This window comes from Pteronotus mesoamericanus, unplaced genomic scaffold (genome assembly GCF_021234165.1).
Source record: "Pteronotus mesoamericanus isolate MK-2021 breed Mesoamerican mustached bat unplaced genomic scaffold, CSHL_Meso_final scaffold_125, whole genome shotgun sequence".
In the NCBI taxonomy this organism is placed as follows: Eukaryota; Metazoa; Chordata; class Mammalia; order Chiroptera; family Mormoopidae; genus Pteronotus; species Pteronotus mesoamericanus.
In genome coordinates, this window is record NW_026555304.1 from 7,296,652 (window position 1) to 7,318,921 (window position 22,270).

Consider the following 22,270-nt stretch of genomic DNA (forward strand, 5'->3'; position numbering starts at 1 on the left):
CGTTCGAGTGGGTTTAAGTAAAAAGAGATTCATTCTTAAGCAAGGAAAGTGTTAGTTGGTTTAAAGAAATTCTTGGAAAGCCCTGGCTGGTATTGAGGCAGGAGATAGTCAGGAAAGAGGAAACTCCAGGTGCCCCAGAGCTAAGATAAAGAACATCTATAAAGGGCAGAGACCCTGTTCTAAAACTGGTAGCTCCTGCTTTCTGGAAAAGCACTGAATCCTAGTGAATTAGGAATGCACCTGTGCAGAAGATGCTACCTGACCCCTGCTTCATTATAATAGCATTATAATAAATTAGCATTGTGGGACCCCCTTCCCGGTAGCCAATCAAGGAAATCATGGGAGACCCACCCTAAAGGAATAAAAGCCCTCCAGCCCTGGAGGTTGGGGCCGTTAGGCTCTGCTCTGCTCTGCTCTGCTCTGCTATGCTCTTCTCTTCTCTGCTCCGCTCTGCTCAGAGTTAGCCTGCTCCCCTGTTCTGTGTGGCTTAATAAATCTGCCTTCTCTCGCTTTCTGCTATAAACTTTGTGTGTTTGGTTCAATTTTTTGTCCATGATCACCAAGAACCTGGTTACCTGTGCCCACCTGTGACAGTGTTGCTCAATGGATTGAGTGCTGGCTTGCGAACCAAAGGGTCGCTGGTTTGATTCCCAGTCAGGGCACATGTGTGTGTTGTGGACCAGGTCCCCAGTGGGGGGTGAGCAACCCTGCATTGATGTTTTTCTCCCTCTTTCTCCTTCCTTTCCCAAATCTTAAAAAAAAAAAAAAAATTCCTGGAGGAACCAAGGGGAAGTATTAGTTGTTGAGGACTTTACTGATAGGATCCCCATGCCTGTGTCACCATGGACCCTCTCTTATTCCAGAACCTCCACCACTGGTTCCAGGAGATACATTCTCCCTGCGCTCCTTGTCACCATTCCTATCTCCCATCTGCTTAGAGTCTTGGGGACAAGTACATCCAGGAATACAGATTTAGCTTTCCAGCCACTGCAGTGCAGGAAACCTGGAAGGAGGCAGGCACTGTGTAAGCCAACCTGCAGCATCACCCACACCTTTCCCGTACTTATGTCAGATCCCTGATAACAACTGTGCTGCTGCTTGGCCTGGCCCAACGACCTCATGAAATAGGCAACTCTCACCCAATGGGCACACCAATGAGGTCCCCTTTACCTTCTCCAGTCAGGGATGACATGGGAACATTAGTAACTGGTTTGGCAACAGCACTAACCAATCAGAAAAGACAGATGTGGAACCCCAGCAGAGCCCCTCAGAGCCTTTCATTTGTGGGTTTACAGGGGTTCTGGGGTTTCTGTGGAGGGCTGGGGTGACTCTGGTGGCAGGAAGGAAACTCAGGTACACTGCAGAGTGGTTTAGAATTGTTTCTATGTCTTGGCCCACTGGCCTAGAGCCCTGCTCTGTCCTTTAGAATGTCCTATGCACAATCGCTCAGCCTGCCAAAGCCTGCTGAGGGGACATCATTCTGGGTGGTCAAAGGTGATAACAACTTTTAAAATTTGTGGTGACTATGGGGTTTTCAAACAAAAGTAGAGACAATAGTATAGTAAGTGCTCATAGCATATTCTACTATTTTACACTTCCCTCCTTTTTTTTTCCTGGAATATTTTAAAACAGGTCCCAGAAAACATGTCATTTTCCATGTAGATACCTCAGTCTGCATACCGAAAGGGAATGAATGAATGTTTGGGGCTGCTCTCCTTTGTTACCTTTCTCAACCAGGCATGAATACTGACCCTCGGGAGAAGAGGAAGCCACTCCAGCTAGAGCAGGTTCAGGCCATCAGGCAGAGTTGTGGAAGGAGAACCACCCCCCCGGGGCCAAGGAGCAGACCCCAAACTGCCCAGTCTGACCCCCCTGGACATGTGCCCTTTGCCTTGCTCATATCCATACTCTGGACAGAAAGGCATACTCTGGACTGTTAGGGAGTGGCCCCTGCGTGAGCCCTGTGAGCGCCATCTAACTGCCTTAGAGTCAGTCAAGGCCACTGCTCTTGAACCTGATGCTCTTAATCTCAATATGCAACAGAGAAGCACTGAATGCCAGCTCAGCAGGAGCCCTTTCTTTGTAAAATTGGTACCTTAAATTACACTTGGAATGTAGATTAAAAATAGCATCCCGTTGTGGATCCCAGATGAGGAATCCCTAAAGACAGTTTCAAGGAGGCCTTCTAGAAAAACTAGAAGAATCTTAATAGAAATGAAGCTTCCTGCCAAATACAGCCATACGTGTACTACTAAAATATGAAAACCTTGTTTCTAATTTGAAGTCACTTTTTTTATCTTCACTTATTTTATATTCTCATTTTCTTCATGATATAAAATATTAAACTAGTTAAGATTTTAAATACATAGTTCTAGTAATTTAGTTACCATCAGAGAATAGTTTCTATAAATTTGGACAATTTTGCTAGTTTTTGTGTGTAGATGTTCTGGGATTTATTTATTTTGGGAAGAGTTACTTGTGACTAAGATGCCATCATATTGAAGTACAATGTCAAGGTTATGAATTTTGTGATCTCACCATGGTGGACATGCCTACAGACTTTCCTTCTGGAAAGGAATCCTCAAATCTGTTCCAGGCAACACTGGGCAGGGCTGTTAATCATGTGTCCACCTTTCCCCACCCACCTGAAGTGTGCTGTGAGGCCTGGGCGGGTCAAATTGAGTTCTTTTCAGCAATTGATGAGGCTACTTGGGAGAGACAGGCTTCCACTATTGTCTCTGGCTGTTGTTAATTGTAAACAATATCAGCCTAGACTTGCCTCTGGCCATCTTTGCTCTCAAGTGGAGAGAAATGGCCAGAGGTGGATGTGAGAGAGAAGATGGCAGACCTAATGATAGAGCTGATAGGTCCTGCTGCCGCTTTTTGGAACCCTGAGGCCAGCCACTCCTGCACCCTGGCTTGTGCCTTGAGTTCTCAGCTATGTGAGCCGATGAATTACTTCCGGTTTGCCTTTCCTTCAGCTAGGAGTCTTTTTTTTTTGTTTCTTTTAGGTAAACTTAAACAATTTTTAATTGTGTAATATACACATAATGTAAATTTACCATCTTAATCATTGTTAAGTGTATAATTTTGTGATATTAAGTACATTCATACTGTTGTGCAACCATCACTGTCATTCGTCTCCAGACCGTTTTTATCATCCCAAACTGAAAGCCCATGCCCATTAAACAACTCCCCATGTATTCCCTCCCCACCCCCTGGAAACCACCATTCTACTTTCTGTCTCTATGAGTTTGACTACTCTAAGGGCCTCATGCATGTAAGTGGAATCATACAATGTTTGTCCTTTTGTGACTGGCTTATTTTTCTTCACATGATGCCCTCAAGGTTCATCTGCATTGTAGCATGTGTCAGAATTTTCTTCTTTAGGCTGAATAATAATATACCATTGTGTGTGTATATATATATATATATAGTACATTTTGTTTATCCATTCATTCATTCATTGATGGACACTTGGGTTGCTTCCACTTTTTAGCTATTATGAATAATGTACCCTTCACCTACTTTCTTCCAGTGGTAACATCTTGCAAAATTATATAGTACAATACCACAGCCAGGATATTAGCACTGATATAATCTATTGATTTTATTCAGATTTTCTGTTTTTCATATACTCATTTGTGTGTGTGTGTGTGTGTGCGCGCGCGCACGTGTGCGTGTGTGTGGTTAGTTCTATGCAATGTTATCACATACGTAGGTTTGTGTGTCCACCACAACAGTCAAGATACGGAACAGTTTCATCACCACTAGGACCTCTTGTGTTGTCACATCAGCCCGCTTCCCTCTCCTTTTCTCCCTCTCCCCATTGTCCTTAATGACTGGGAACCACTAATCTGTTCTTCATTTCAATAATTTTGTCAGTTCCAGAATGTTATAAAAATGGAATCATACAGTATATATTCTTTAGGATTGGCTTTTTATTTATCATAATTCTCTGAAGAGTCATCCAAGTTGTTGCTTGCCTCAGTTGTTCATTTTAAAAAAATAGTTCATTAGCCTTGTCTGGTATGGTTCAGTGGATTGAGCACCAGCCTGTGAACCAAAGAGTCACTGGTTCGATTCCCAGTCAGGGCACATGCCTGGGTTGTGGGCCAGGTCCCCTGTAGGAGTGTGTGAGAGGCAACCACACACTAATGTTTTTCTCCTTCTCTTTCTCCCTCCCTTCCCCTCTCTCTAAAAATAAAAAATAAAATCTTTAAAAAAATAGTTCATTAAAAAAAATTTCATGATATACACAAATGCTACAGTATAAGAACACCTGAGCTGTTTCCAGATTTTGGCTATTACTAATGAAGCTGTGATAAATATTGTTTTGCAGGTTTTGATATAACACAAGTTTGAATTTCTCTGGGATAAACACCCGAGAGTGTAAGTTAAGGGTCATATGGTGATTGCAAAGTTAGTTTTACAAGAAACTGCCGAACTGTTTCTTAGGGCTGTTGTACCATTTTATATTCTCACCAGCAATGTGTTAGTGATGCAGTATCTCTATCTTTGCCAGCATTTAGTGTAGTCACTAATTTTTATTTTGATAAGTGTGTAGCAATATTTCACTGGGGTTTTAATTTGCATTCCTCTGATGATTACTGAAAATGAACACCTTTTCATGTGCTTATCTGCTCTCTGTATGTCCTCTTCTGTGAAGTGTCTGTTGTACCATTTTCTAATATGAAATTTTTTTATTGTTGAGGTATGAGTTGAATTATATATTCCAGATACTAGTCCTTGGTTGGATATGTCCTTTGCAAATATTTTCTCCTAGCTTGTAGCTTATCTATCTTTTTAACAGGCTTTTTCATAGGGCAAAAAATTTTAATTTATATGAGGTCCAATGTATCAATGTTTCCTTTTATGGATTGTATATTTGCTTCTAAGAACTCTGTTTAGTCCTGGATCCCAAAGGATCCAATTTTTTTCTAAAATTTTTATAGGTTTATGATTTACATTTAAGTTTATGATCTACTTGATCTCTTTTAACTTACCTCCTTAAAGGCCCTATCTCCAAATAAGGTCACATTCTAAGATGCTGAGGGTTAGGACTCCAACATATGAATTTTGAAGGACATAACTCAGCCCATAGAAATCAGAGAGAGCGGTCCTGTCATTTTATTCTTTATAAAAATTATTTTGTTATTCTACGGTTTTCCTTTTCCCATATAAATTTTAGAATAAGTTGTATATATATACAAAAAAACCTTGCTAGGATTTTGATAGGATTGCATTAAATTCATAGATCAATTTAGGAAGAATTGACACCTTTACTATGTTGAGCTGTGGAGGTTCAGAAAGAGTTGCCCTATGATGTGCCTTTGTGGTATGTGATTGTTTTCAGCTAACATTAACTTTAGCTGAGGGTGCCAGGATTTTCTGCCCCTCCCTTAACTCCCTAGAAGCACTTGAATTAGGGTCCTTGTTCATAATAAGAGTTTATCAGAGGTAATTTTTTTTTACCTACATGCTTAGTTGGTCAAACTACTAATCACTGAACATGTGCTCTATTTGCAATGACCTTCTGAATCCCAGGGTGAATTATCTCACTTCTAGCTTAGGATGTCGTACATACACATTTTACCTTTTTGACTCTGAACATTTTGTGCAAGAGGGGTCTCTGACTCTTATGCATGCAGGATTTCCATACACATGTATATATTAAATTGGTTAATTTCTGTTGCCAATCTGTCTCATGTCTATTTGATTACTAGACTAGCTGAAAAAACCTGAGGGTAAAATTTTCTCCCACAGTCTTCCAACCTATGAACATGGCACATCTCCATTTATTGAGGTCTTCGACTTTTAAGCTTGTTTTCAATTCTTTCTTGTATCTTGCAACAGAAAAGTACGCTCTCTTTGATTGTAAGAAGTTTTGCATTATGAGTAGCATAAGACTATGTATATGTTATGAATACATGCATGCTATATTTTGTCTGTTTTTAGTAATGGGAAACCTATCTTGTTTAACAAATAAATTTACACGATTCAAAGATATTCCTTTTGACAGTCTTCTTACAACCATGTCAATCAAACTTTAGGTTATCATATATTAAAATCCTAGTAAAAGAGCTCTCTCAGAAGGAAAACCTCATCAACAAGTAAGAGAGACCCTCACATATCACCCGTGTCTGTTCTATGCAAGGGTTCATGTACAATAGGATGCTTGTGATAAAGTGGACAGCACTTGATTATATATCTGATGACCTGCTGGTCTGTCCCAAAGTGCCCTGTGTGCTCTGTGCTCCTGCCAGTAGGATGGGCTCAGGTGGCATAGCCGTCCAGAGGTTTTTTTTTTTTTGCTGTAGAGGGCATGTGGTGAAGCAGTAGAGGTATTTTATGTTCCTTATGCCTGTCACTCCCATTTTCCTCTTCTGGAATGGTGATGTCTTCTTTCTGACACCAAATGTGGAGTATTTTCTGACACTAACCAGTTCTCCAATTCTGACACCAGAAAGGTGTCCTACAATTTAATTCAATTTTGACACTGACTCTTGGAGGTAGCACAGATCCCACAAGACTGTCTCCACTTGAGACACCAGTCCCATGTCCCAGGTTGTCACCTGTGCTCTGACCAACCAGCTATGATCAAAGATTCCCATGTTCCCCTCCTCAGGTTTGATAATTCAGTAGAATGACTCACAGACCTCAGGAAAACACTTTCCTTACCTACAACTCAGAACAGCCAAATGGAAGCAATGTACAGGGCCAGGTATAGGGTTGGATACATGGAGCTCACATGCCTTCTTTTGGCATGCCCCTCTCCCAGAAGACTCATGTGTTCACTACCTCAGAAGCTCTCCAGATCTTGTTCAAGAATTTTTACAACCTAGTCTTTAGGCCCCTCTCCTCATCTCATGGAGGTCTGGGGAAGTTCCCACTCTCCAATCCCATGTTTGGTCTTTCTGGTCACCAGCCCCATTCTGAAGCTGGCTTGGGACCCCACCCTAAGTCACCTTATTAACATAAACTCAGAAATGTTCAAAAGTGGATCCTCATGAATAACGAAGGGCACTCCTACCCCCCAGGGAAATTCCAAGGGTTTTAGGAGCTCTGCCTGGAACCTGGGACAAAGACCAAATATATATATTTATTATACCACAGGAACTCTGGTTGGATTAGTCATTTTAAAGTTCCTTTCTGAGCTTTAGGTTTCTCTGATAACTTTTCTTCTTCCAAATTCTGTTCTCTGTTCTTGTCTCTGTGTGTTTTCTCCTGCTAAGATTGGTGGAAGAATAGAAGGAATAATGGATAAAGAGGAATATAATAATAGGGGAAAATAGAAGCTAGATTTGAAAATTAACACAAGTAAGAATTCAACTCACTTTACACAGCACAGAACGTCCACTGAGAAACAACAGGGAACAGGTAAAAGTTGGTGCCTCTGAGGAGAGAGGCTGTGGGATGAGGCGCATGATTCATGACTGAAGTTTTCAATCCTTGTGGTGTGCTACCTATTTTTTAAAAATCTCTCTCTTTTATCTCTGTCTCAGCAAAATGGGAATATAACCTCTAAATTAATACAGAGGGAATAGAATATGAAGAAAATATCAATTTAATAGGAAGTAGGGTTAACAAACAACTAAATCAGATGAAAGAAATAACTAAATAGATATGTAATCACAATAAATGGGAAAAGATTAAATATATCTAATAAAAGACAGAAATTTTCATTTAAAACAAGAAAATAAATCAAATTTTAAGATTTAGCTCTGGCTGGTGTGGCTCAGTGTATTGAGCACTGGCCTGCAAACTAAAGGGTTTGCTTCCCAGTCAGGGCACATGCCTGGGTTGCCAGGTCCCCAGTTGGGGGTGCACAAGAGGCAACCACACATTGATGTTTCTCTCCCTCTCTTTATCCCTCCCTTTCTCTGAAATTAAATAAATAAATTAAGTCTTAAAAAAAGATTTATAAAAGAAACATCTACAACAAAATAATTAAGAAATGTTGACAGAGATGTGATACACAGCTTTTGCTAAGAGTAACTACAATAAAGATGGTATAGCAATATACATATATTTTCACCTGAGGACATGCTTATTGATTTTAAAGAGAGACAGAAGGGAGGGAGAAAAAGAGGGAGAGAAACATTGATTGGTTCCTTTTTGCATGCACCCTGAATGGTGACTGAGCTCACAACCATAGTATGTGCCCTGACTGGAAATTTAACCCATGACCCTTCTGTTTATGCAAAGATGCTCCAACCAACTGAGCCGTAACAACCAGAAGAGTATGTATTTCTTTTCTTTTTTAAAGATTTTTGTTTATTTTCAGAGAGAGGGGAAAGGAGAAAGAGAGAAACATCAGTGAGCAAGAGAAATATGGATTGGTTGCCTCTCATATGCCCCCAACTGGGAACCTGGCCCACAACCCAGGGCATGTGCCCTGAGCGGGAATGAAACCAGCAACCTTTCAGTTCCCAGGCCAGTGCTCAATCCACTGAGCCATACCAGTCAGGGCTCTATATCTGATAAATTAGACTCTGAAGAAAAAAATTTAAAGATTGAGATTTACCTGTGTCCTCCTGGGTGGTGGGATATCTCTCCCTGGAACACAGTGGGTCAGGTACCATCTTGCTCGCTTGCAGTCCTTCTGGGGCACAAAGGTGGAACTGCTGCAGTCTCCTGCAGTCGGGCTGGGCCATACCTAACTTTTTACATGCATTACCATATTTTGTCATTTATAATGTGCACTTTTTTGCCTTAATTTTTGAAGGAAAAATAAGGATGCTCATTTTACATGGGTAGTATTAATTCTGTATATATATAAATGTTTTTAATTCTTTTATTTATGCTTATGCACTAAAAGTATAACTCTAGAAAGCAAGAACAATATCTGTATGCAAAATAATACCCTGGAATATGATAATTGGTTTTGTTTCTTAATACAAATAAATAAAAAATTGAATTAAATAATTAAAATGAAAGATTTTTTTTCCTGAAAGTTTGGGCAAAAAATGTGAGCGTGTATTATACATGGAGCACATTATACACTGCAAAAATATGGTAACTCCTAAGGTTATTAAGTAACTAATACCTAAAACTAAATTTTTTCAACTCTTGAGTTCCCCCATCATATGTAACATTCTAAATGCTTTACATGACTAACTCCTGCTAATTCACAACATGAAGAAACTGAGACATAGAATAGTTGAATATTTGGCTCAGGATTACTCAGCTAAGTAAAGACAGAGCTGGATCTGAGCTCATCTGATGTTGGAGTCCCAGCTCTTCTTTGCTTGACCAAACCGTTGTCAAACTTCTATTATAGACAGTGTGGGGATCCAGAATGGGTCACCCCAAGATGTACCTCTGAGGTATGCAGATTGTTTTGAGCTTAAAACAAATTGAGCTGCAGGCTCAAGAGAAATTTTTGCTGCTCCCTGCCTCCACAACTCCCATTTAACTACCTAGGAGAATTTGAATTAAAGGCCTTGCCTTCAAGAGACTATCAGAAAGAACTTTTGATCCATCTATAAGGCAGGGCAAACTTCCATTTACTAAAGATCTGCTCTTATCATCCTGCAATGACCCTTTGAAGCCTCCAAGGTGCATTACTTCATCTCTAGCTCAGGATGTCTCAGCTCTCTGACTCTCTCATGTATGCAGGGTCCCCAAACATATGTATGCATTAAATTTGGTTATTTTTTCTTGCTAGTCTGTCTCATGTTTATTTGATTATTAGACCAGTCAGAAGAACCTTGAGGGTAGAGGAAAGTTTGTGCCTCCCCAACAAGGGCAAGATAATAAATACTTTTCATTCTGTGGGCCACAGAATATCGGTTATGAATATGCAACTCTGTAGTTGTAGTGTGAAATAGACAATATATAAATGAAGGGCAAGGCTGTGTCCCAATAGATGTTAATTTACAAAAAAAAATAGACAGGGGACTGTACTTGGCCTATGGCTGTAGTTCACCAACTCCTATACAAAATTCTATTGTAGTGGTGCCATTTTTAGCATATGTAGAAGAATTATGAAAACTGAGCACATGCCAGGCCACAAGGAAAGATTAGACAAACACCGAAGGATCAGCCTTAGGACACCACATTTCCTCACCATTATGTGACATTGTGCTGCTTGTGGCCAGTGTGATCCTGCACAAACTTGTGTAGACATCTGTTCTCGTTTCTCTCATGTGAATTCCTACAGGTGTAATTTCTTGGGTTCTATGGTATATGCATGTTGAACTTCTCAATCAAATGCCAAACTTTTCAGAAGTGACTGCCCTATTTTATATCCTGCCAGTAACAATGTATGAACATTCCAGTTTCTCCACATCCTCACCAGCACTTTGTATGGTCACTCTTTTTTTTTTAATTTTCACCCAGGACATTTTTGTCATTGCTTTTCTAGAAAAAGAAATGGGGGAGGGGAGTGGAGAAAGAGAGAAACATCGATACATTGATGCGAGAGAGAAACATTGACTGATTGCCAGGGATTGAACCCTCAACCTGGCTACATGCCCTGACTAGGAATCGAACTCCTGAACTTTTGATCTACAGGAAGATGCTCCAACTGTTACCGAACAAAAGGACCCGTCGAGGGAAGATGCCCAGATGCTATTACCGAAATGACACCCTCCTTCCCTGGGATCCCTCAGTTGTGGGTCCTTTGCCCGCCGCCCTTGGAATTATGGTTCAGAATGACAGTTTGGTGAAAAGGAAAGAAACTATTTATTCAAAAGTTATACAGGTTTGATTAATGGCTAAATGTCACCCTTAAACCTCAAAATCCCTTTAAAACAATCACCAGCACACACACCGTCCTGCCTTCCCCCCTTTGCCCAGTTAGGCCAGTCAGGGGTACCGTCCCTCAGAAGAAAAAGAACAGAAGTCCAGGGCTCTGCTAGGCAGGCCTCTCGCGATTCTCAGCACAATCCACTGCATCGCCGCGATCTCCAGCTCTTAATCCATAACCATGTGGCACCTTCTCATGGCCCATTAGCAAGAGTCTTTTCTCCCCTCTTTCTTCCCCGTGGTCTTCACACTGTTTCCCAGAGTCTGTGTCTCTCTGTATCTCCTCCAGGCCCCTGTCTCTCCTCTTTCTCTCTTCCAGTTACATTCTGTATTAAGTCTTTGAAACCTTTCTGATTAGCTTTGGTGTTATGCAAAGTAACCCTCTTTGCATAGGAGAAATGAAGCTATCCTGTTATTGACGTACAAAATGACTCTCAATGGCCCTGCTCAAGGCTCCTATCCCCCATGGCAGCCTGCCCTGGCGTGGGGAGAATTTATTTTTCTTGGACACCCCAATCTCTGGACCCTGTTACCAATACCCTTTGGGGGGGCCTTGGCTGTGCCCTGTTACACAACCAAGTGAGCCACACTGGCCAAGATAGATTATTCTTTTTTTAATTTTAGGCATTCAAATAGGTGCGTACTGACATCTCATTGAAGTTTTAATTTGCATTCCCTTAATAATAAATAATGTTGAACATCTTATCATGTGCTTATTTGTCACTTTTATAGTTCCTTTCATGAAGTATCAGTTCTAATATTTTTCTCATTTTACATTGGAATGTTTGTTTCTCACCTACAAAATCATAAAAAGAATAAAATGTTTGTTATTTTATACCACTAAGTTTTGGGGTATTTTGTTCTGTAGCAATAATAATCAGAACAGCTTGCCCAGGTAAAGGGTTCAGGCCAATGCAGTAGGCTGCTGTGGGCAAGAGTGCGGGATCCTGGAGTACTCATTGTGGCAGGGCCGCAGGTCTTCCCCTGGCTCTGGCTCAGCATCGGTCTGGGAAAGGATATGTATTGCCTCACTTGGGGAGCTGCAGTAGAAGGAACCTAGTGCGGGGGGGCGTCCTGCTTAACCAATGCGAAAGGGTTTAGGAGAGTAGAACTGGCATTTGTCAGCACCGGTTCCAGAAAGAGCAAAGCGTTCTTCAACAGTTTCTGTCAGGTGAGGGCTCTGTGTATTTACTTCCTTACTGCATCTAAGCCCAGAGACCAGAAGGAGAAACTAGTCAGTGTTGGGGTAGGGGGTGAGGAAGAAAGAGGAGGCTGGGTGGGGTTTTCCTGCAGCACAGCTCAGAGACCATGGAGCTACCAAATGAGGTTCATCACTTTGAATGACAAAAGACTTCTTTCTTTTTTTAAGTGGGCAAGTTTGGGGCCTTTATGCGTAAATCCTCTGCTGAGCACATTTTTAAAGAGGCAACAGGAAAGCAAAGTAAAGTTTCGTTTGTGTTACATGGTAAAATAAATTTGCATTTGTGTTATATTGAACCTGTTGTGGCTATCAGGTGTATTTTATAAATATGAGCAACACACACAAAAGAATATTGACAGCCTTTCCTGTTATCTGGGGCTGGCTGAGTGATGGCCAGCAGGGACTGGTTGGAAATAATTTTTTTCCAACGATTATCTATTCCCACACTTTATATGCAGAGTGTTTTTCTTTTCTTTCTTTCTTTCTTTCTTTCTTTCTTTCTTTCTTTCTTTCTTTCTTTCTTTCTTTCTTTCTTTCTTCCTTCCTTCCTTCCTTCCTTCCTTCCTTCCTTCCTTCCTTCCTTCCTTCCTTTCTTCCTTCCTCCCTTCCTTCCTCCTCCTCCTCCCCCCCCCCCCCCCCTTCCTTCCTTCCTTCCTTCCTTCCTTCCTTCCTTCCTTCCTTTTCTTCCTTTCTCTCCCTTCCTTCCTCCCTTCCTTCCTCCCTCCCTCCCTCCCTCCCTTCCTCCCTCCCTTCCTTCCTTCCTTCCTTCCTTCCTTCCTTCCTTCTTTCCGTCTTTCTTTTTTTTTTTTTTTTGGTGGACAGACCTCACTTCAGGAGGACCCCAGCCCCGGGGCACACCAGCCCTTCTGCCTTCCTGTCGGCAGACAGGCCTCTCCTCTGGAGCCTTCTGGGCAGCTTTGGGAGCCTGAGGCTGAGCTGGGGGTGGGGGTGGGGTGGGTGGTGCTGAGCCTTAGCTGGGGCCTGAGCCTTAAGCCTTAGGCTTATCTGCAGCCTGGGGCTTGGTCTGAGCCTTGGCCTTGGCCTTTGGCCGGTTGAGCAGGAGACCTTTGGCGATGCTGGCACAGGCACATTTTCCAAGCTTGGGGTGAGTGATGTAAGCAAGTTGATTGAGCTTGCGGCTGCTGCACTGTGGGATCTTGGGCTCGACCTCCTTGGGCTTGACCAGGTCCTTGAGGGCCTCAGCACGTGTGTTCATGGCCTTGGTGTTGTTGGCCTGCCTCTTCTTCAGGCCTTTCTTGCTGTGTTTCTTGGGAAAGCACACGTTCCTCAGGAACTTGGGGTCTACCCTCTTAAGAGATTCATATCTTTGTGATTGGGGTTTCTTGATGCCGTTTCTGTGCCATTTTCAGGACTGGCTGTGCGTGGCGTGGTTCTTGGACTTGGCCATCTCCGCACCCAAGTCTGCAGCTCTCGAAGCACCTGGGGCCAGAAGAGCTTTATTTTCAAATGACAGCACATTTCTGTCATGATGGGATGGAGGGAGCCATTTCCCATTATCAGGGGGAATGGAGGGCAGCTATGTCAATGGGTCATTAGAGGGAACTGGGGAAGATATCTTCAGGGATGGACAGGCGATTTGAGGAGGCCTCTGAGGAAGGCAGGAGGTAGTGAATCAGATGAGCTTCAGGAAAAATGACATCTTCCTTGGGGTCCTGGACCCTAAGACACTGTGTGTGTGTGTGTGTGTGTGTGTGTGTGTGTGTGTGTGTGTAATACAGTTAGGCCAGGTGGGTCTGGGGCCAGCAGCAAGGAATAGCACTGGAGGCCTCAGTAGGGCCAGCTACCCTCCTAGAGCTAAACTTTCAGAACTGCTCTCTCCAAATTCACTTGCTATACTTCCTGTCTTCTAAAACATTCCTTCGGAGAAAGCCCAACTCTGGCTTGTGAAATGAAGGCAAACAAGGCCAGCACAGGTAACATGTGGACAAGGTGTGGTGGGGACAGGAAATCCAAGGGAATGTGTGGGAGGGGAACACAGTCAGCCTGAGAGCTCCATGTATCAGCGCAGCCCTCCCCTGCCTTCCCTCCAGGCTGCATCCTGGCTTGTCCCTTTCCTCTTACACCAAGACTTTCCTTTTTTGGGGCTCAAAATCCCAAAGGAAAAATATGATTTTTCTTAGCATCCACATATTTAATTTTGTAACACAGTATCACCATTTCCCTAAGCATTGACTGTATATCAACTACTTAAGATGTTCAAAATTAATGAAATTTAAGGTGCCAGGAATTCCTATGACAACAATCATAGCAATCCAACTTGCGCCATGCTCCAGCAGCCATGTCGCCCACCCTCTGTGTGTTCTGGGCACAGGGTCTGCCCTGGGGACTATTTCACAGGTTTTCTGCCCACTCAGCAGTTTAACCCACCTGGTTGGCTCAATTTCCATAACAACACGAATCAAAGTGTGTCTGGAGAGGTGTGTGTGTGTGTGCAAGTGACACACATTCTCCATTAAAGTGGCAAAGACCCAGCTGAATCAGAATCCTTTAAAAACTGGAAAAATTCACAGAAAGATCTGTGAAATTAAAACTGATTTGAGCCCTGGATGGTGTGGCTCAGTGGACTGAGTGCTGGCCTGTGAACCAAAAGGTAGTCAGTTGGATTCCCAGTCAGGGCACACTCCTGGGTTGTGGGCCAGGACCCCGGTTCAGAGAGAGAGAGAGAGAGAGAGAGAGAGAGTGTGTGTGGTGGGGATGGCGGTGCTGCTGATGGATGTCTCTCTCGTACATTGATGTTTCTCTCCCTCTCTCCCTCCTTTACCCTCCCTCTAAAAATAAATAAATAACATCTTTAAAAAAAACCTGATCTGATCATCTACTAATGGTGAATTTGGAAATAAGTGCTAAAACATTTCATAGACTGTTTTGCCTTATGACATGAGCAGTGACATTTCAAGAAGACAATGGCACAGTAATGGAAAAAAAAGTGAAATCTCTCCAATGAAATATGGCCTTCCTTAACTGGCTGCCCTGGATGGTACATATTAGCAAAGATCAGAAAAAATAGTACAGGCATAGAAATTCGCTTTCCCCGCATTACTGCCTTGTATCAAAATGTAATTAGTTCATTGAAATCGATATACATTTATTACAGAAGGACTAATGCTACTATGACAGGACTAAACAGGTCAAATTTCCTTCAAGTAATTAAACTGTTTTGCAGCTTCATATTTTTTTTTCCTGAGAAGGTTAGTAAAACCATATTTGACAATGATTTAAAATGTAAGACAATTGTTTTGTGAATGTATTTAAAAACATGTGTAATGTAACAGTGTTAGGATACATTGCAACAAATAGCTTTTTCAATTATTTGTAATTTTGAAAAACATTTGATTTTAATCATGAAACTAGTTTGTTTGAAAGAAAATGTGATATATTAATAAAAAGCCACATGGCTCCACTTGCCTGATCCCTTAATATACATTTAGGATCAGTATTTGTTATATGGAAATTTTCATTGTTTTCTTTTAATTTTTACAACTTTTTTTGTTTATTCATAATGTGAGAGGATTTAAAAATTTTTCATATCACAAAAATATTTCAAATACTATAATAAATCATTTTCTAAAATGTGCATAAAAACAGTTATAGTGTCTTTAAGTGCATGGGGAAAAGTGTTAAATTTTAACTAACTTTAATTTTTCAATACTACCCTGGCCTAGTCTTCTCCAAATTGTCCTGCTTCTTTGCACACTCACCTGTGTGTGTGTGTGCGCAGAGATCTTTTCTTACAGATAATCAGGGCACTCTTAAAAATAGAAGTAAAGCACAGATTTAAAAAAAATTATTTATTAGGAAGTATGTAAGAATTGTTGAAATCCAACAATTGCCTTTCTGGGATTGGTTTAACTTTTATTCATAGTGCTTTTAGAAAGTTATGAAAATGTACAGGTGGTTCCAAGCTTGTAGGAGCGACTGGCTCAGGTGTCCTGTCACCTGCAGGGAGTGGAACAAATCTTAAGAGAAAAACCTTAAGTGAGATGTGAGGCAGGTCAGGGGAAATAAATCAGGATGACTAACAAAATAAGGCCACAAAGGTGCAATGCAAGGAATGAAATGTAAGAATTGGGTCTATATGTCCTGGAGGCCCCAGCTTCTTCTTTGCCTTACCTGTCCTCTTTTAGGTAGGAATATACGTACCCTGTGGCCTTTAGCAATATGGAGGACTCATATTAAAAACAATTAAGGAGAATATTTATATGATAGATACAAATAAATACATTTCAAGTACTTAGTAATATTAAAAGCATAATAAAGAATTAAATATCTAGCTATAGATTTGATGAAGAAAAGGAAGATTCCATGTTGGGATCTCACATGGTCAAAGACCTGTTTTTTCCCTTGAAGTTTCATAAAGAGTAACAGGCACTGATGCAGTAATTGAGGCGGCTTAAAGAGCTGCTAGCTCAGGAACTGAGTGTGGCTGGCAGGCGGAAATCAACAATGCACAAGGCCCTGCTGTCTTCTGGAGAACGAAAGGCCAGGAGGCAGGTTACAGAGGCGGTCCTTGCCTCAGGTTGCAATCTTTAGCTTGGGTTTCTCTGCACAAGTTGCATAGAAGCATGGGTCTTTCTCAGGACAGAGCCACTGTGAGCTGTCAGCTAACTTGTTCATTGTACAAGGGCACCTGGCTGAAGGAGAGATGGGGACCGACATTCAGCCATGCCCTGTTTGCCATGCCCTGGGTCCTGGCCACCCACACAGCCATTTTTTGGAAGTTGCCTTGGCCCAGGGCACTAATGTCTCCCTCACAAATCATAAGTCACATAGAGTGAGGAATCATCTAAGGCTAGCAAAAGTGAAAATGAGCAGACTAAGACTTGAAAGAGCAGGGAAGGGTACACTGAGGTGGAGAGGAGAACACAGTGGCACCCCTGGAGGGGTCCTGGACCCTTCAGGAGCCTCCTGTCCACCACAGCTGGCCATCCACTGCACACTCCTTACTCCATCATGTCCCCATCCAACCTAAATATAGGAAGGAAACATAGCAGAAATGTTCAAGATGAGAACTGAAGGATAAATAGTCCACAGCCTGAACTGAAGTGGGTGGGCTGTTACCAGGGGCACAGACAGGCATGGTTTACCCTCCCTAACTTTTAAGTATAATTGTCTTAAGTATTTATTTTCTTCACATACACTGAACACTACATCAGATGGTATGATAAGTTTTGCTTCCTCCATAAGATATAATTATAGAAATTCATGAGGCCCACGAAGGTCTATTATACATGTCTCTATTTCTAGCTGTTATATTGCCTTTTTGCATTTTTTTCATTTCTGAAGGTCCCAGCCTACTTCTTTCTGTTGCCATTTTCTTTCTGTTTGGAGAGTTTTTGCACCAATTTTTAAAGGACATCTTTAACAACATATTGCCTTAGTTTCCCTTCATCTGAGAATGTCTCTGTTACCCCTTTATTCCTAAAAGATAATTTTGCCAGATATTGAATTCACAGTTGATAGTTTTTTCTTTGAAAATGTGAGAATGTTGTCTGCTGTGCTCTGGCCTCCATGGTTTCATGTGAGTTATATGCTTTCATTTGAAAGGGTCCTTTTCTATGGAAAACAAACCCTTTCTCTCTGGCTATTCTAAAGAAATTTTTCTTTGTTTTTTAGTTTTCAGGAGTTTAATTGTGATATGTCGTGGTGTGGATTTATTTGGATTTATCCAATTTAAGTTTTCCTCATCTTCTTGAATTTTTTTTTTTTTTGCCAGATTTGGGGAGTTGTAGGCTCTTATTTCTTTGACTATTTTCGTAGCTTCACACTTTCCCCCTTTCCTTCTGAGACTCTAATATGTGAAAGCTAGGTCTTTTGTTGCTGCCTGCAAATCCCAGAAGTTCTGTTCATTTTTTTTCACTCTATTTTATGTCTGTTGCTCAGATTGAGTAAATTCTATCGATTTGTCCTCAATATATTCAAGATCTCTATCCTGTCATTTCTGCTCTACTATTGAGTCCATCCAGAGAGTTTTTAAAACATTTCAGTTATTGTATTTTTAAATTATATAATTTCCACTTGATTAAAAAAAACAACTTCTATTCCTTTGCTGAGATTTTCCATTTTAAAATTTTGTTTCAAGCTAATTTGTAATAGTAATTCCTTTTTCTTGTTATGATGAGTGCTTTACAATTGGATGGGAACATTTTGGTTATAATGTTAGGAGAGCCTTGATCCTTTCCCAGATTTCTATTTTAGCTGCAATTTCCCTGGTTCGGTTTGGTAAGGAGGTCCTTGCCTGCTTTGGTGGCTGTTGTTGCAATGGCAGTTCATTTTCAGGGCCCTTGCAATGCTACTCTGGTCTGCCTCACTCTTCCAGTGCTGCTGTCACCTGCAGGAAAAGAAGTTCTCCCATGGGCTCCTGGTGTTGCCAGGCCCCTTTCGTGGGTCAGGGATTAACTTTGCTGTGACTTTGAGGTGGCCACTTGGTACAGATCAGCCAGCTGATGGCACAGGAATCCTCCCCTTTGGGGGTCTCCACAGGGAGGGCTTCTCATTTCCTGGAACTTTGGCCAGAAAGAGTGAGCTTTCCTTGTTGCTGTTTTCTTCTAGGACTGTTGGTTCAACTTTCAGGCTTCTCAAGTGCCCAGTCTGCCATAGTGGGAGACAAAAAGAAAACCCATGGAACTCCCTGTATTGTCATTCCTCAAATCCTGAAGTCCACAGTCAGTGGCTTTCTTTTTCTTTTTAAAAGATTTTACTTATTTATTTTTAGAGAGAGGGGAAGGGAGAGAGAAAGAGAGGAAGAGAAACATCAATGTATGTGAGAAACATCAATTGGTTGTCTGGGACCAGGCCTGCAACCCATGCATATGCCCTGACAGGGAATCAAACTGGCTACTTTTTGCTTTGCAGGATGATGCCCAACCAACTGAACCACACTGGTCGGGGCTTAGTGGCCTTCTTTATTTCTGTTTTCAGAGGCCTTTTAAATTGTTCTGTTAAATTATTCTGTTAAAATAATCTGTTAAATTATTTCTAGAGTTTTTTGTTGTATTTAGAAGAGAGGAGATGGGAAAAGTGAGTTTAGTTCTTCTTGTTCCAAAACCCAAAGTCTTCAAGTGATGTTTTAAAAACCTTGATTAATAATTTTAATGATATATGTCCCATTTTTTCCATGTAATGGGTTGGGGTTTTTTAAAACTAGATTTCTCAGAATGGCTACCAAGGGAGGCCAGAGGGCCAGGTAGGCATGATGTCTGGAGTCCTCAGGGAGTCCCTGTGGGTGATGTGCATGGCCCTGGTTCTGGTAATTGCTGCTCCCCATTTTCTGACACTTTAAGAAAAATAAGCAGCAAGTATATACATACATGTTCCTCATTTATCGCTGTTTTATTTCTTAACTTTTTTCTACAATTATTAGCAGTGTTTGACTTACAGTAAGCCTGTTATTGAGAGGTAAGTTTCAGTAATTTTCATTAATTAGAAAGATAGGGAACTAAATTAATTGGACTCATACTTGTGAGAAGTTCTGGGCCAGTTTTAGGCAGATAGTATACATCTAAATGGGATGCACTGTGTTGATGGAGGGAAGATATCCCAAGGTTAACTCAGAAAGGGTCACCAGGAGGTCCAGAAAAGGCTGAAAGATTAGCAGGCTTTGGAGAGAAGCTGAAGAGGATGGCATGAAAGGAGGATGAAAGGTTCATTTTTCAGGAACATAGAAGTAATGAGAGCCAGAATGGGTCGTGGGATGGGCTGAGCTGAGCTAATCAGGCACCTGCTGGTTTTCCCTGGCAACAGGCCCCTCCCTCATGCTAAAGTTCATAAAACTTTAAAAACTACAAGCAGAGGAAGGGCATGCCTGGTTCTGAGCCCCCCAGAAAAGGGCCAGGAAGCAGCATTTCAGGAAGGTGGTGGTACAGGAAAACTTGGGGAGACAGGGCAAGACGGGGGGATTGGGGACCTACAGGGTACATATCTGCTGTTTCCTCTGGTGTAGATGATTGTGTTGAGACCTCTCAAGACTGGACAGTTCTGGGATTCGGGAAGATGGAAGAAAATTCATGGAGCTATAGGAATGCCAGACATGCCTTTGTTCTCGGGTAGGGCGATCCATACTGCTGCAAGCCTTGTGCTGCCCTGGCAGGGAGTCCCAACTCCCTTACATATTAAATGCACACAAAGCCGGCAGGGTGCCAAGATGTTGTGTAACGGAGTGTGATTCTGCGCATGTGAGCCCATTCTCAAGGCTATGGGCATGCTGCTTATCTTTGTTGTCCAGACATCTGGGCGAGGGAGCCTGACTGACTCCATTTACCCTACAATGATGTACCAGGGGTTTGGGAAGCCACCCTTGTTTGTCTTATGCTGCAGGATTGTAGTGAGGGGACAGGGCTGTGAAGTTGTCTACTCGCTTTGTGTGCATATTTCCTTGAATCACAAAGCCATCTGGTGAAACTGGGACCACTGTTTACTGATTCGGAATCAGCTGGGGCAGGTCACTGACACAGGACTGCTCAGCCAGCCAGCCAGCCAGCCACAGAAGGAGGGCTCCTCTGGACCCGTGTGCTTGCCTGCTGCCTGGACAGTGGTGATCCAGGAAAGAGAGAAATAATACTTCAGTGTTCTGTTCTGTCCTGTTCTGTATGAGAGACACTTTGGTCTTCCTTCTGAGCAAGCGGATTCAACATGTAGAGAAGTCCTGGCTGGGCAGGTTAGGGAGTGTCAGGCTGTATGGATTAAAAGTGAGGGAGAATCCCTTCCCTTCTCTAAAAATAAATAAATAAGTAAATAAAAAATCTTAAAAAAAAAAAGAAAGTGAGGGAGAGAGGAGGCAGCTGGAGGCAGATCCCCACTGGTGAAAGGTAAAGGCTGCTTCCAAGGGGAAGGTTAAAAAAATTGTAATGATGTGTGTATATGTATTATAAATGACTGTGATATCAGAGAACTACTCTCTGTGCTGTTACACAGAGAGCCCTGGGTAATCAGAATATCCGCCCTCTGGTCACAGTGATTGGCTTGGGGTCTGGCCATCGCTTTTACCAGACCAATCATCATCTTCTCTGAGAATATAGCTGGGAAAGCCCCACACTATTTCTAGAGGAAGAAAATGGAAAGTACTCAGTAAGGAGCCAAAGTGGGGGGCATATTGCTCCACACCACTTGGCCTGTGTGTGGTATGTGTATACCTGTGTGTGGTGCATGTGTGGTGTGTGTAGTATGTGTAGTGCATGGAATGGAGCATGTGTATGGGTGGTGTTTGTGGTATGCCCCATTGTGTATGTGCTGTGTATGTGATACATGGCCACCTTGTCACATGGTTTCTGGATCCTGGAGGTGCTGTTATTTTGAGCCATCACCTGTTGGCAGGGGTGGATGAGTTGTTGGAACATGGAATAATTGGGGAATGTGCAGTGTGTTCAATCAAACTGTTTCTGTGTAATCTGCACACAATGGGGTGGAGATGGCATTAGACAGCATGACACTTGTTTAATATGGGTCAGACCTGTGGAGCTCTCGGCCCTTTAAGAGCTAGCTAACACCTTTATTTTGAGGTGGAGTTCCAGGGGGTGTCCCTGGGGCCAAGGGTCTCTCTAGGATCATAAGTTAGAGGCAGAGAGGCCTGACTTCACAATTTGACCCCACTCCCCAGCTGCTTCACATTGATATGGCTCCTTGGCTTCATTAAGCCAAGTTTGCTAGGTGTCTTTTTGTTGTTTTAAAGATTTTCTTTATTTTAAGAGAGGGGAAGGGAGGGAGAAAGAGAGGGAGAGAAACATCAATGTGTGGTTGCCTCTCAAGTGCCCCCTCCTGGGGACCTGGTCTGCAACCCAGGCATGTGCTCTAGACTGGGAATCGAATCAGCCACCCTTTGGTTCACAAGCCAACGTTCAATCCACTGAGCCACACCAGCCAGAGCATGCAGTATTGCTAGGGGTCTTAGGGTGAGGGTGGCCCTTTGGGTTTGTAAGAATTTCATGGAGTAGGCATGGCAAGTGGTGGTTAATTTTAGTTTTCTTTTCAGGGTTGGTAACAACAGAAACTGAGAGGGCCCCCTCTCTTCCAGTCAGGATACAGCTTACTCTTTCTCTTCCATCCCTGTTAAACTCTGTCTCCTGGTCTTTGACTACCCTGCTTTCAAACCTCGAGACAAGGTTGAGCGGGTGATTTTCATTTGTTCTAACAAATGACCACATGCAGTGGTGACAGACTGAGGATGTGTGGGCCTCGTCCAGTATTTAGGAAGCTATAAAGGCTGGGGCCAGGAGTGCCTGCTTATACCAATTAACAGTGTCTTTGTTTTTTATCTCCCAGGGGTTGTCTGTGTAACATGGTCCCCTCAACAATAACTTGAAA

The 22,270-nt window shown here is 42.2% G+C and overlaps 1 pseudogene; it reads right to left on the bottom strand.

The window, feature by feature from the left end:
* Nucleotides 1-12,941: 12,941 nt before the first annotated feature.
* LOC129082294 (60S ribosomal protein L29-like) lies at nt 12,942-13,361 on the bottom strand (annotated as a pseudogene).
* Between the last annotated feature and the right edge of the window lie 8,909 nt (nt 13,362-22,270).